General features: G+C 38.0%; 1 pseudogene across 1 annotated transcript; it reads right to left on the minus strand.

The window, feature by feature from the left end:
• Window positions 1-6,252, minus strand: LOC145476722 (uncharacterized; annotated as a pseudogene). The gene is made up of 5 exons (XR_014047318.1): window positions 5,079-6,252; window positions 4,477-4,634; window positions 2,376-2,495; window positions 1,959-2,074; window positions 1-969 (listed from the first exon to the last, which is right to left on the minus strand). The product of XR_014047318.1 is annotated as an uncharacterized LOC145476722 (transcript).
• Between the last annotated feature and the right edge of the window lie 5,402 nt (window positions 6,253-11,654).

Here is an 11,654-nt window from a genome sequence, read left to right on the forward strand (position 1 = left end):
ACATTGGGTTTTAGGCAACCTTGGTAAGCTATTGTTACATGAAAATGATTGTAACGTGTTCACCAATGAATGGGCAGTTTTGTGTTACTGTGATTCTAGCATCAGTTGATAAAGAGTGGTTAAAATGATCCATCACAAAGTGCTGGAAACTGTTTTGAGCCACCTTAAATTAGTAATAGTTGTCCTGGGTAATTAATTATGGAATCTTTCTGTTGCTATTTCGTAAGGCACTAATAAAACATGAGAACTGTACATTATGACAAAAACATACTTAAAACAGCTTTGACTGTTACATTCCATTATTGCCACAAAAGTGTTCTGAGACTCCAACAGCCTGAATTACTTTTCCGATATGTCCTCTGTTCACTTACTCCTAAACAAGTTTTCTGAATCAAATGGCCACTAATGCCATCCAGAGATACATCACTGTCAAAGACCAAACAGTTGATTTCATTGGTTGTAATATCAAAACATTTGAGTTAAAATGTCAACAAGCTATGTCCTAAAAAAGAAAATGACTTTTTTCATTTCCTGCCTACAAAACATATTAAATTTATCCATCATTGAAATTTCTTGCTAGTTCTTCAGTTTGAGATATCTATTTCTTCGCAGTTCAACCAAATGGTGTTGGACAAAAAGGAATATAACCTTAATTAGTATAATCCCGTGACAGACTATAAGGCAAACATAATCCAATTGGCATTGCAAGGCTGGTTGAATTTTTGATAGAGTGCCCCCAAGGCACACACACGCAGGTAAAATTACAGAAATCAAAACCAAAACAATAAATAATGAACACTTTCACTGAACATTTAGCTGTGAATGAATGGTCTCTGGATTATACTAATTTATTATCTAAGAGGTTTAAACATCCAGAGTTGGTGGTCCAATGCTGGGGTCCCATCATGCTGTTCTTTGATTAGTTCGGCCCTAGCATCTTGAGTGTACAACTCAAAACTGTTGGACTTCCTGTTCAAATACAAAATAAGTTAAGAAATAATTTAGAATGAAAATTAGCAATGTAAAACGTTAGTGACATTTCGATGACTCCATGTCATCATTATCAAGTTCAAAATACTTACAACATTTAAAGTGTTAAAGAAATGATGCACAAAATTTGACTGCTTGATCTAACAGATGCTGTTCATTAGGAACATAAAACCAAAACTTAACACATAGTCAGATTCAGGTCATGCCAAACTCTTGACATAACAATTGAATACTTTAACACCCATTTAATTCCCTAACTATTATCACACCATTTTTACTATTTATATTTACTCAATTCCATCATGTGTTTCGAACTTGATAATGATGACATGGAGTCATGGTAACGTTCACTTTTTACATTGCTAACTCTCATTCTAAAGTGCTTTAAAGAACCTTTATAAATCATTAACAAGTTTTCACATTTTCAACAAAAAGGTGACAAGAATAATTCCCCTTTTAAAACAATTTATGGATTGAGAATGAACACAAAAATATCAAGAGTTCTTCAACCCACAGTTGGTGGCAAAACTGTCTTGAGTTTGCAAGTTTGGTTTTTTTTTTTGTAGTTATTGCCAATCCTACAATAGATCAGAAGACGGTCACACAGGGGGGTTCTCTGGCACAGTTCACAAAGGGATAATTAAAAGTAGAGAATTGTGGATAAAATACTTTCCTTTGTCCAGGTTATACAAATCCTTCAGGTCATGGATCACAAAGAAAAATTTCTTAAAATTCGCGTTTCACAGAAACTACAATCAGCTGCTACATCACACATCACAGGAATACCCCTGTACTATACACATGTAAGAACAAAGTACTTTGCTGATGTCTGTCTCATTGTACTAGTACTACCCTGAGCAAGTTAAAACATAGAAAATCACAGTTACGAAGAAGGTTTGGATACCCAGTCTTAATTAGCATAGATTTCACTGTCTATCATGTTTGATATATTACTACGTCTCACATACCATCTGCCAGCCCTTTTGATGGTGCTATCATCAGCTCCACAGCGGGCAGCCCATCGGGCTGCTGATCTTCTTATGCTATGAGTAGTAAAATCCTTTTCAAAAAGAGTCTTGGACATCTAAAGGAGAATTAGGAAAGCCATCAATAATACAAAATAAACTACGGAAACAGTACAGCTCTTATGATCAAAGAAAGATGGCACATTTTACATCATTGAACAACTTTTTGTAAAAATGATTCACGACTATAAATGGCAAACCAATTATCAGGTACGCAAACACAGTGGATAATGATTTTTGTATGGGTGGGCATCAATTGCCAAATTAAACAACTGAACAGCTAGTTGAGTACCATGGATTTCACTCTAGACACTATGATGTTCAATCAATACAAAAACCTGGTCACAGTAAATAATATACCTGGAGAAAGGTTTTCCTGTAGGTTGAGACACCACGAGCTGAGTTCCCATGAACTGCACGGTTGTTTTTAGCTACCCTTGGAAAAATGAAACCTTTCCTAATACCTGCTTGAGACCCAAAAAAAAAAAATCAAGAGCTATTAATTAAATAGATGCCAAGATATGGTGCTCAAAATATCTTCAGAACGTAGAGAGAAAAGAGCTCATTTACCACAGTTACAGGAACTCTAGTTGAAGAAGCTAGTCATAAAAGGGGATAAGTGACGATTTTGGTTGCTTTTCTTTTTTCTTGCTCCAAATTAGCTGAATTTTTGCATGTGGTCTTCAATGTAATAGAAAAACGTGTTCCTGTATTTTTGCCGCTGGTTTTTGCTTCGCTTTATAAAGACGCCGCTAGGAAAACCGAGTGGTTTTTTGCATACGCAAGATCCTGAAAACGAAGCAAGGTTTAGCGCAAAAACTACGGGACATTGCTAAACATACCTAAACAAAACTCTATGCGAAATTTGGAGCGTTTTCGACAAAGTTCACTTTTGATTAAAATACCTAACGCCCTTTTCCCGCCGAGGCTGCAAATAAACGAAGCCGGGCCTTTGTTATGATAAACAGAGCCGATCCTTTGTTATAATAACCAAGCCAAGCCTTTGTTATAAGTCGAAGTCTCGCCTCGGTTTATCATAACAAAGGATCGGCCCGCCGCGACCGCAGGGACTTTGATCTCACTTAGAAAGCAGCAAAATGTCCATTTCACGCAACGTATAAGCTCAAAAATGTTGATTTTAGGTCAAAAAAGGTTTAAATGTTGATTTCACGTTAACGCGTGACGGCAAGGAGGTTGATTTCTCTTAGAAACCAGCAAAATGTCAATTCCACGCAACGTACAAGCTCAAAAATGTTGATTTCAGGTCAAAAAAGGTTTAAATGTTGATTTCACGTTAACGCGTGACGGCAAGGATGTTGGTTTCACTTAGAAACCAGCAAAATGTCAATTTCACGCAGCGCATAAGCTCAATGATGTTGATTTCAGGTCTAAATAGGTTAAAATGTTGATTTCACGTTAACGCGTGACGGCAAGGATGTTGGTTTCACTTAGAGACCAGCAAAATGTCAATTTCATGCAGCGCATAAGCTCAATGATGTTGATTTCAGGTCTAAATAGGTTAAAATGTTGATTTCGCGTTAACGCGTGACGGCAAGGATGTTGGTTTCACTTAGAAAACAGCAAAATGGTAGGAGCCCATGATGGGCTCCTGAAAATGGTAATTTCATGCAACGTATAAGCTCAAAAATGCTGATTTCAGGTCAAAAAAAGGTGTAAATAAAAATAAAATGAAACAAATAAACATTTCAATAAACACTTTTTCAAATACGGCAACGTCTTCAATGGCTAAAAAATCACGAGATAAAACATAGTTTTCGACAAACGCGATCGTAGCTTTATGTCACGCACCGCCATAACTTCCAAGTTCAAAATGCGCTGGTACCTCTTATGCCTGATGAGGACAACAACTTTGGCGGCTGTTTAGTTTTGGATTTAAGAATTTGATGACTCCACGTGAAAACGCTCTATAAATAGGGCTGACAGATTAACAGATTAACCCTTCTGCGCAACGTACGGGTCTCCATACATCTGCATGTCCCCTGATCCCAGAAGCTCAAAACACTACAAATCATGCCGATTTGAAATAAAATCAACGCAAACTGGATCACAGATCTGTTACAATCGATCGCCACTTGCTGGCCATTATTATGTTTAAATCTAGTTACCAGTTCGAGAAACGTCCGCAGAACGTAATCGCAATGCATGCCGGGAAGGGTCTTTACACCTCGTGCGCGGGAAGACATGGCGGTCGATACAAGACAAATTTTATCACTCTAAAACCAGTTCTCGCTTTCCAAACTTTGACGAAAAAAATGGAGAACAGCTTGTTAACTTTGATTATCAAAGTGTAAATGCTCTTTGCTTGCGCCATCCATACGTCAACAGCTCGTGCTAGTTCTGTGTTTCCACCACGTTATAGAAACACGATTTTTAACCAATTAGTGCACATGTTTTCTTAGGACTGTTTTCTAAATTCATAATTAGTCTATAATTATCCTACCTCTATCATTTTTAAGCAGTATGTGCGCATGCGCAACAGCTGCTGTAGTGAAAATGGGGGTGCCCTTTTGGGCTCATATGGCATCCGACCTTGGCGTGTATCAGCCTTTGTTGGCCTAGCTGACCTTTTCACCAGTTGCTTTATGGTCTGTTTGACATCTATATATATCAAGACACAACAAAAATTTTATGCTCCTTACAATTCAATTTTAAAAGTATTTATTTTATAAGTACTACGCTGTCGAAGTAGCTTGTGAAAAAGGATAATCTGAAGTGTTATTAAAGTGATGTATTAAGATAATTAATAAGATAATTATTATTCAATGCATATTCTTCTCTCTTTTACTGGGAAATGGCCATGAGACCATAAAATGATCTGCAAAAACAAAAATGCTTACAAATAATGGTCTGATTACGCCCATTACCATCTGACAGTGATTTGCTACATACAATATTCTGCTCAAGTGTACATGTGTCCTGTCCTGTGAAAAATGGCCACTAACTGTGGTTCCAGAGTTTTCAGAAAACTATTTGAAAATAACACTAGTATGATGAAAAATACAAGATCATTTAGAACATTTGAATGACAAAACATTATGTTACCAGGGCACTCCATTGGATTTCCCTTTGGGATGATCATCTGAATCCCATTTACAACTTCCACTTTTTTGGCTGTATGGACTAGTGTGACCAAAGGCATTAAACCAGCACTTAAATGCAGCAGCATGACCTCTTATCACTGGAGGTTTACAGCCACGGCAACGTAAGGTGCCCAACTTCTTCCCCCTAGTTTCACTCATCATTTCTGAAAGAAAAGTGGAGAATCAAAAATAGCAAGGCATCTCCAATGTGCATAACATAGTATCATGTAACACCCTGTGTGCACTGGTTCTACCTAATTCCTATTGAGACATCATGGTACAAATCTCTATTTAGACATGGTCATGCGTGAACAACTTGACATGTGTAGTTTCATTTCGGCAGCAAAATTTCTGCCAACTTAAGCTGAGTTCCTTTTGCTACAGTTTTGGCAATGTGAACATCATTCTGAACAATCAAAACCCTACTACAGGCCTTTGACTTTCGTCAAGCCAAGATGTTGACTATTTTTAATTTGTGTGCCTACATTCTCATCAATTAAAAGAAGCAAATTCTCCATTGACAGGAGCCAGATGAAGCATTTTTTATTCAACTGTTGCTCAACAGATTTTGGCGTGTTTTAACCAGGCAATAGGAATCGATCCTTCACTTCGCTTTACTATGAAATATGAGAATGAATTAATGAAAGACTGGCACAAGAAAGGAAAGATAATGCAGAGACATTCATTCCAGGGTGTAATCAATGTCCCAGCTTTTCAACTTTGGTAACCAAAACCATACTCTCTTGACCAGGGAAGCCGCAATCATTCTGTGTTTTTGAACCTGTTTAAAACTGAAACCACCGGCACTCTTTTTCTTTCAGGCAAATTCAAACACAAGGTCTACAGGTTACCTCACTCAAGGATTACTCAAGGATTCCACTGCACCACTCACTTCACAGGAGAAATTCTTTATTTCACACTAAACAGCTTACTTTGCTTGTAGCATTATATTCGTGGGAGCCTGTTTGCAGGCTAGGGTTAGTGTAGCTAAAATGTTTGTTTTGGGTGTTTACAAAAGATGCTTTTAAGAGGTGATCTTTTCTTCAAAATCCTTGGAGTTGCATAAGCAATAAGCCTTTACAGTCAGGAGTTGACTGAATGACATAGATGTATAGATGTCAGATATATACATGAGGCCTGGTTCATACGTCGCATTTCTGTCGTGTCGAATTAAATTGCGGCAGAAATGCGACTCTCGATTCATACATACACACACACACACACACACACACACATACATACAGACATACATACATACATTCTTTATTCAAGACACAAAGTTACAAAAGTATACATATAAAAACAAAAGATAAAAAAGAAAAGGCGTCTCGAAATGGAAGTTCTGAGGTAAAATAATACAAGAAATACAGAAGATATATAAAAACAAGGATCCTTCATTAAACATTCAGATACAATTCATACGTCGCACTTGTCTCAAACTTAATTTAGAATTTGTACAGTAGGGTTTGTCAGTCAGCGGGAAATGTTTTAAACATAGAGTATTTGACAAAGTAGTTAAATTTTGTGAAAATTATCCATGAATGGAACAAGGAGGAAAGCTGACAATGCAGCAGTTTGTTTTGCAATAACTACAGGTTGCATTAGGACGAGAATGGCCAAGTTTCCTCTTTCTCTTTGGCGGGACCAAATTTACGCATGCTCTATACATTGACATTATGTATGAATTAGATTCGACACGGCGGAAATTGGATGTTTGAATCGGTGACGCATTTCAGTCGGATAATGCGACAAGACCAGTCGAACGTGCGGCAGAAATGCGGCAGCCGATTCAGACGTCGAATTTCTGTCGAATTTAGTTCGTTGAATTTAATTGGACACGTTAGAAATGCGACGTATGAAATGGCCTGACACAACATTTCACCAATTTTCAAAAACAAGAAACCAACAATCGTTCAATGCTTAAAAAAAAAAACTTATCAATAACGCCTCTTCTTTTGTACAATGACAACAATATGAGCGGAAAAAAATTAAACTCAACACACGATTAGAATTAACTTAACAAACTCATTACCTCTGGCTCAAGTTCAATAACCCGCGTGCATCGATAATTTCTTCTTCGTCAAACGACGAGACACGTTCAGAATCGTTGTCTAAAACATTTCAGAGTACATCTTCAACAGAAGTGGAATTCTCTTTTGTTTGAAGCCAGTGAAACAAAAGTATTGGGTTTAATCGATCGCATCAAAACAATATGGCGGATGGTGAACGATTATTACCTCGGTACCAGTTTTCCCCCTATCTCTGGCGCATGGAGACCTCAACCTTCACTCGTCACACGTCATCGGGTGAAGATTTTGTACGTGCGACTTGGCCTTAACTTCGAAGAAATAACAGATCCTAACCATAACCCTAACAGGTGCGGATCCCATGTTCATAAATTTTTCGGGCAAAGAGCGCTTATGATTACAACAGAAGTAGTCGGGAGAAAACATTCTAAGTGGTAGTCCAGGCCAGAATTGTAGGCTACTTTCTCTGCTCGATATAAGGAACCATTCATTCTGTTTTGGAAAGTCATATAATTATCGTTTAAATGTGTATCGTGGAAATCCACGAGATTACTATTATTTCCATCAGCAAAGCAATGACAAAAGAGCCCAAAAAATGTTCGTACACGGAATAATCAACTGTTTGTTTTATAAGTTTCTGATTTTACCAGGCTGTCGATCGAGGTTATAGAGTATACGAGGTTTCAGTATTTTTGGCTTGATAACAGTTTCATTAGACGTGAACAACACTCACGCTTTCGGGCATTGTGTAATTTTTTTCGGGCAATAGGATCACCGCCCGCCCCCCCACCTCCCAAGTCGGAAGGTTCCCCTTCGCCTATGAAGAAAACATCTAGAAACACCGGAAAACACTTAAGCATATAGGTCTAGAAAGGGTCGTTTGTCAGGCCCAAAAAGTACCGCATCATCCCCGTTGGCCACGGCGAAATTTTCCAGGGCAATGAACCGCAGCTCATATGTCCTTGCCGTCTTTTCGTCTAGTGCTTGACACTGGTTTTCTGCAGCGAGTCTTGCACCCGCGGCAAGATTTGGGGAAATAAGCGAACTTATGTCGACCTCGCTACCACAACTTTCAACGTACCGGATGACATTGGGACTTCGACCCTTATAATTCGCCTTTTTCGAAGAAGCCATGATCTTTTTAACGTGTACGCGACCAGAACAGGAAGGAAAATTGACGACAATAGACTCGGTCGGTACAAATGAAATTTGAGGAAAAGAGCCATGTCTGTCATCGCAGAAAATTGAGTGGTCTTGGATTGGTTCATCTTGTAGGATTCCTACCAGCCCCCTGTGGTATTTTGCTACGCGATACTACGAATTAGTAATCTATTGGGGATAGGGGAGTCGGTAGGGGCGGGGTAGGGAGCGTTGGGTATTCACTCAACTGACTACAATGAGTGCAGGCTCCTCTTCTTTCCCGCCAATTGCGTCACGTCGCTTTACAGCACTCTGTTTTTCAACACAAACATGGACGACTCAGACGATGAATGCCAGGTAACTCATTGCGTCTCCTTTTTTGATCCCTGATTTCTTCAACATCTGAGGTGTTCGTTCTGAGCATCATACAGTTGCTTGTTAAGTCAGTAGCCATAGTTTAGTCACTGTTGCTATTTATCATCCCCAGTTTTCGCGCCGCTCCGCTAGGAACGCCTAACACTATGACCCACCAAGCCTTCCCGGAAGCCTAAGTAACAAGAAAGGTGTTATTAACTAGTAGTAACCAAAGATTAGAGCAGCGCGTTCACGCTCGTACTTCGCATATCTGGTCTACTTTGGTGGTGTACGAACGGCTCGATAGAAAATTAAGTTTGATCGAATGTCAGATAACGATCTGCACGTGAAGTTGAACTACCAATGAATAGATTATAGCCTGCGGTTAAAGTATTTTTAATTAATTAAGTATTAACTTGTACTGTACAAAAAATTTTCCAGGAAATGCATTTGAACGCTTGTAACAAATATTTCTTGAGACAATAAAGTTTTGACCAGCGACCCTGCAAGACAGCGCGCGCGTGGCCAAATGTTTTTAAACTTTGTTTGTATTTGTTTACACTGTCATCAGAGCTCGAGAAGTCCGAACTAGTTTAGACAAGAAACTCAATGCTGAAGAGTTCTATTCCTGTCTCATGGAGAAACTATTTCTTCATGAGAAATTGTGTATAAGCATTTCTTTGTATTGACGTAATGAACTGAATGAAGAAATCACACGCGTGTACCCTTATTTTTAGGTCTGATTAAGGAGTTCGAACGCTACCACCTTGGTTTTCTGTGAAGAACGAAATCTGGGAATAAGAGACAGTCACGTGATTAAACTGACTGCGAACGACTGGAAGGAATAGATTACTCTTCTTAGTTGCTAGCCTTCACTCATTGCATTCACTTTCATTTTAATTTTCTTTCTCTTTCCTTTATTTTTTTTTTTGCTACGTTTTTTATTTGTTTTTATTTTCCGAGCTGATCCCAGTTTATTTATGTTTGATTTAATCTTTAAAAATTTAATTGTCCATATTTTCCGCAAAATTATTCGATGTTCCGGAATGTTCCGGGATGTTCCGGAATGTTCCATGTTCCTGATTTTATCGACGCCCCCTATTTTGGCTAATTGCTTAATCAAATTATATATATTTCATTGAAATTCGCTCTTCCGTGACCAACGTCCGCGAACAAAACAAGGTGGACGTTTGCCGTTCATAGATCGACCACTGTAATGTTTATTTGTCTACCAGTGTCATGATCTGCAAATTTCAGACAGGTAGCGAATAGCCTTAACACTGGCACTTAATTTATCAAACAACCAAAGTAGAAAAGATGGATTTTTTTCCCAGTATGACTGAAACGCAAACGCGATTTTTTCCTCAGCTAATTCAATTCCATAAATTCCGGGTTTTCTAGCTGAGTTTGAGAATATTGTGTAAAAACAAATTTTGTAGACAGCTAGAAGAGTTGAGATGCCGTCACACAGTTAGTAGTTTATAGAATTTATGATATTTCCACAAGACTTTATGTGTCAGTCAATGATTCAATTGCCATAAACCATAGAGGACTGGTTAAGTGTATCTCTAAAACTGCCACTGTATTGTAACTTATCGGTGAAATTAATAACTGAGCCATCTTGTGGAAATAAACAAGTGTTAAAAATTATTCATCTGAATCATTTCCTGGAGCATTGTAGTCACCTTCTTTATCAGGGATGTCGTGGGTGTTGCAATGCAAATGAAAAATATACATATATTTATACTAACTTAAACAAACAAACAAAAAAACATTTTCCATTATTTTATCCACACAACGTTTCAAAAATTGCTTTCATCGGATTGTTGGAAACGAATATTTACTCGAGAGTGACTATCCGCGTCACGCAATTGTTTACATTCTAGCGGCGGATTTTGGGCAAAATCTATGAGAAACACAGGCCAAGGCGGGCGACTTAAAACCATTTGCCCAGAGATATTTTTTGATATCCTATGAGTGTATGTTTAACCCGTAGAAAGTGTTTTTATGGTATTTAAAGTTATAGCCCATAGAAAAATATGGCGATGTTTTAATGCAATAATTCAGTTGCAACACATTGTAAAATTTTGCGTGTCTGTTTGATCTCGTTTCGGGCTCAAAACTAACTTCGATTTATTTTATTTCTCGCTCAGTCATACTACGAAGACCTGAACTAAATACAAAATCCATTGAAAGATTCTCAAGTAGCTGTTCTGCGGAGCGCGAAGCAATCAAATATTCGGAAAATTCAGCAAAACCGGAAGTAGATTTTGAGCCCAATCGGGGCGAAATCGTTTTTGGCATATTTCTACCAAAGAAAGCTGTATTAGCAGAAACTAGCTACGGTCCGTTTCTTTTCTTACTAGGACCTATCTATGGGCAAAATAAAAGCGAAATCAATTTTTCGACTTCTGCCATTGATAGGCGATTTAGGTCAATTTTTATAGGCATCCACTCTTAATTTTTTTATAGCGCCGGCAGTATGTGCTGTTTTTTTTTCTAGTTTCGGCAGGCACGCAACTTGTGTCGAGCGGACCGAACTTCAATCAATCCTAGAAAAATTCAATTAGAATTTTTAATCAAATAAAAATCATTTTAGTGATTGACTAGGTAAGGGCTTCGAAATCCCAGCTAATGAAAAAATCGAGTTTTCGAAGTAAAATCAGTGGTCGGTTTTTACAGAGACAGACGCTTAATTACTGATATTATCACATCATCCACGTTTTACGTTTGTTCCTTATGGAAATATTTTTAATGTTCTGAAGGAATTTACCATGTGCTGTGTAAAGCTCAGTATTTTTCAATTTTTAACATACTAAACTTTATTAAATAGCTACTGTTGATGACCGGTATCAATACTAGTTATATGTAACGCTTTCAAGTGGTATAGTATGGAATAACCCACCGCACTGCAATTTTCTTGGTATAAACACGAGCGAGTGTGTATACCAAGAAGTGGCAAGTAGAATATTCCATGGTATACCACGAGAGAGCGTTGCATAATTATTTTATACCAC

Source organism: Orbicella franksi, unplaced genomic scaffold (genome assembly GCF_964199315.1).
Source record: "Orbicella franksi unplaced genomic scaffold, jaOrbFran1.1 SCAFFOLD_222, whole genome shotgun sequence".
Classification (NCBI taxonomy): domain Eukaryota; kingdom Metazoa; phylum Cnidaria; class Anthozoa; order Scleractinia; family Merulinidae; genus Orbicella; species Orbicella franksi.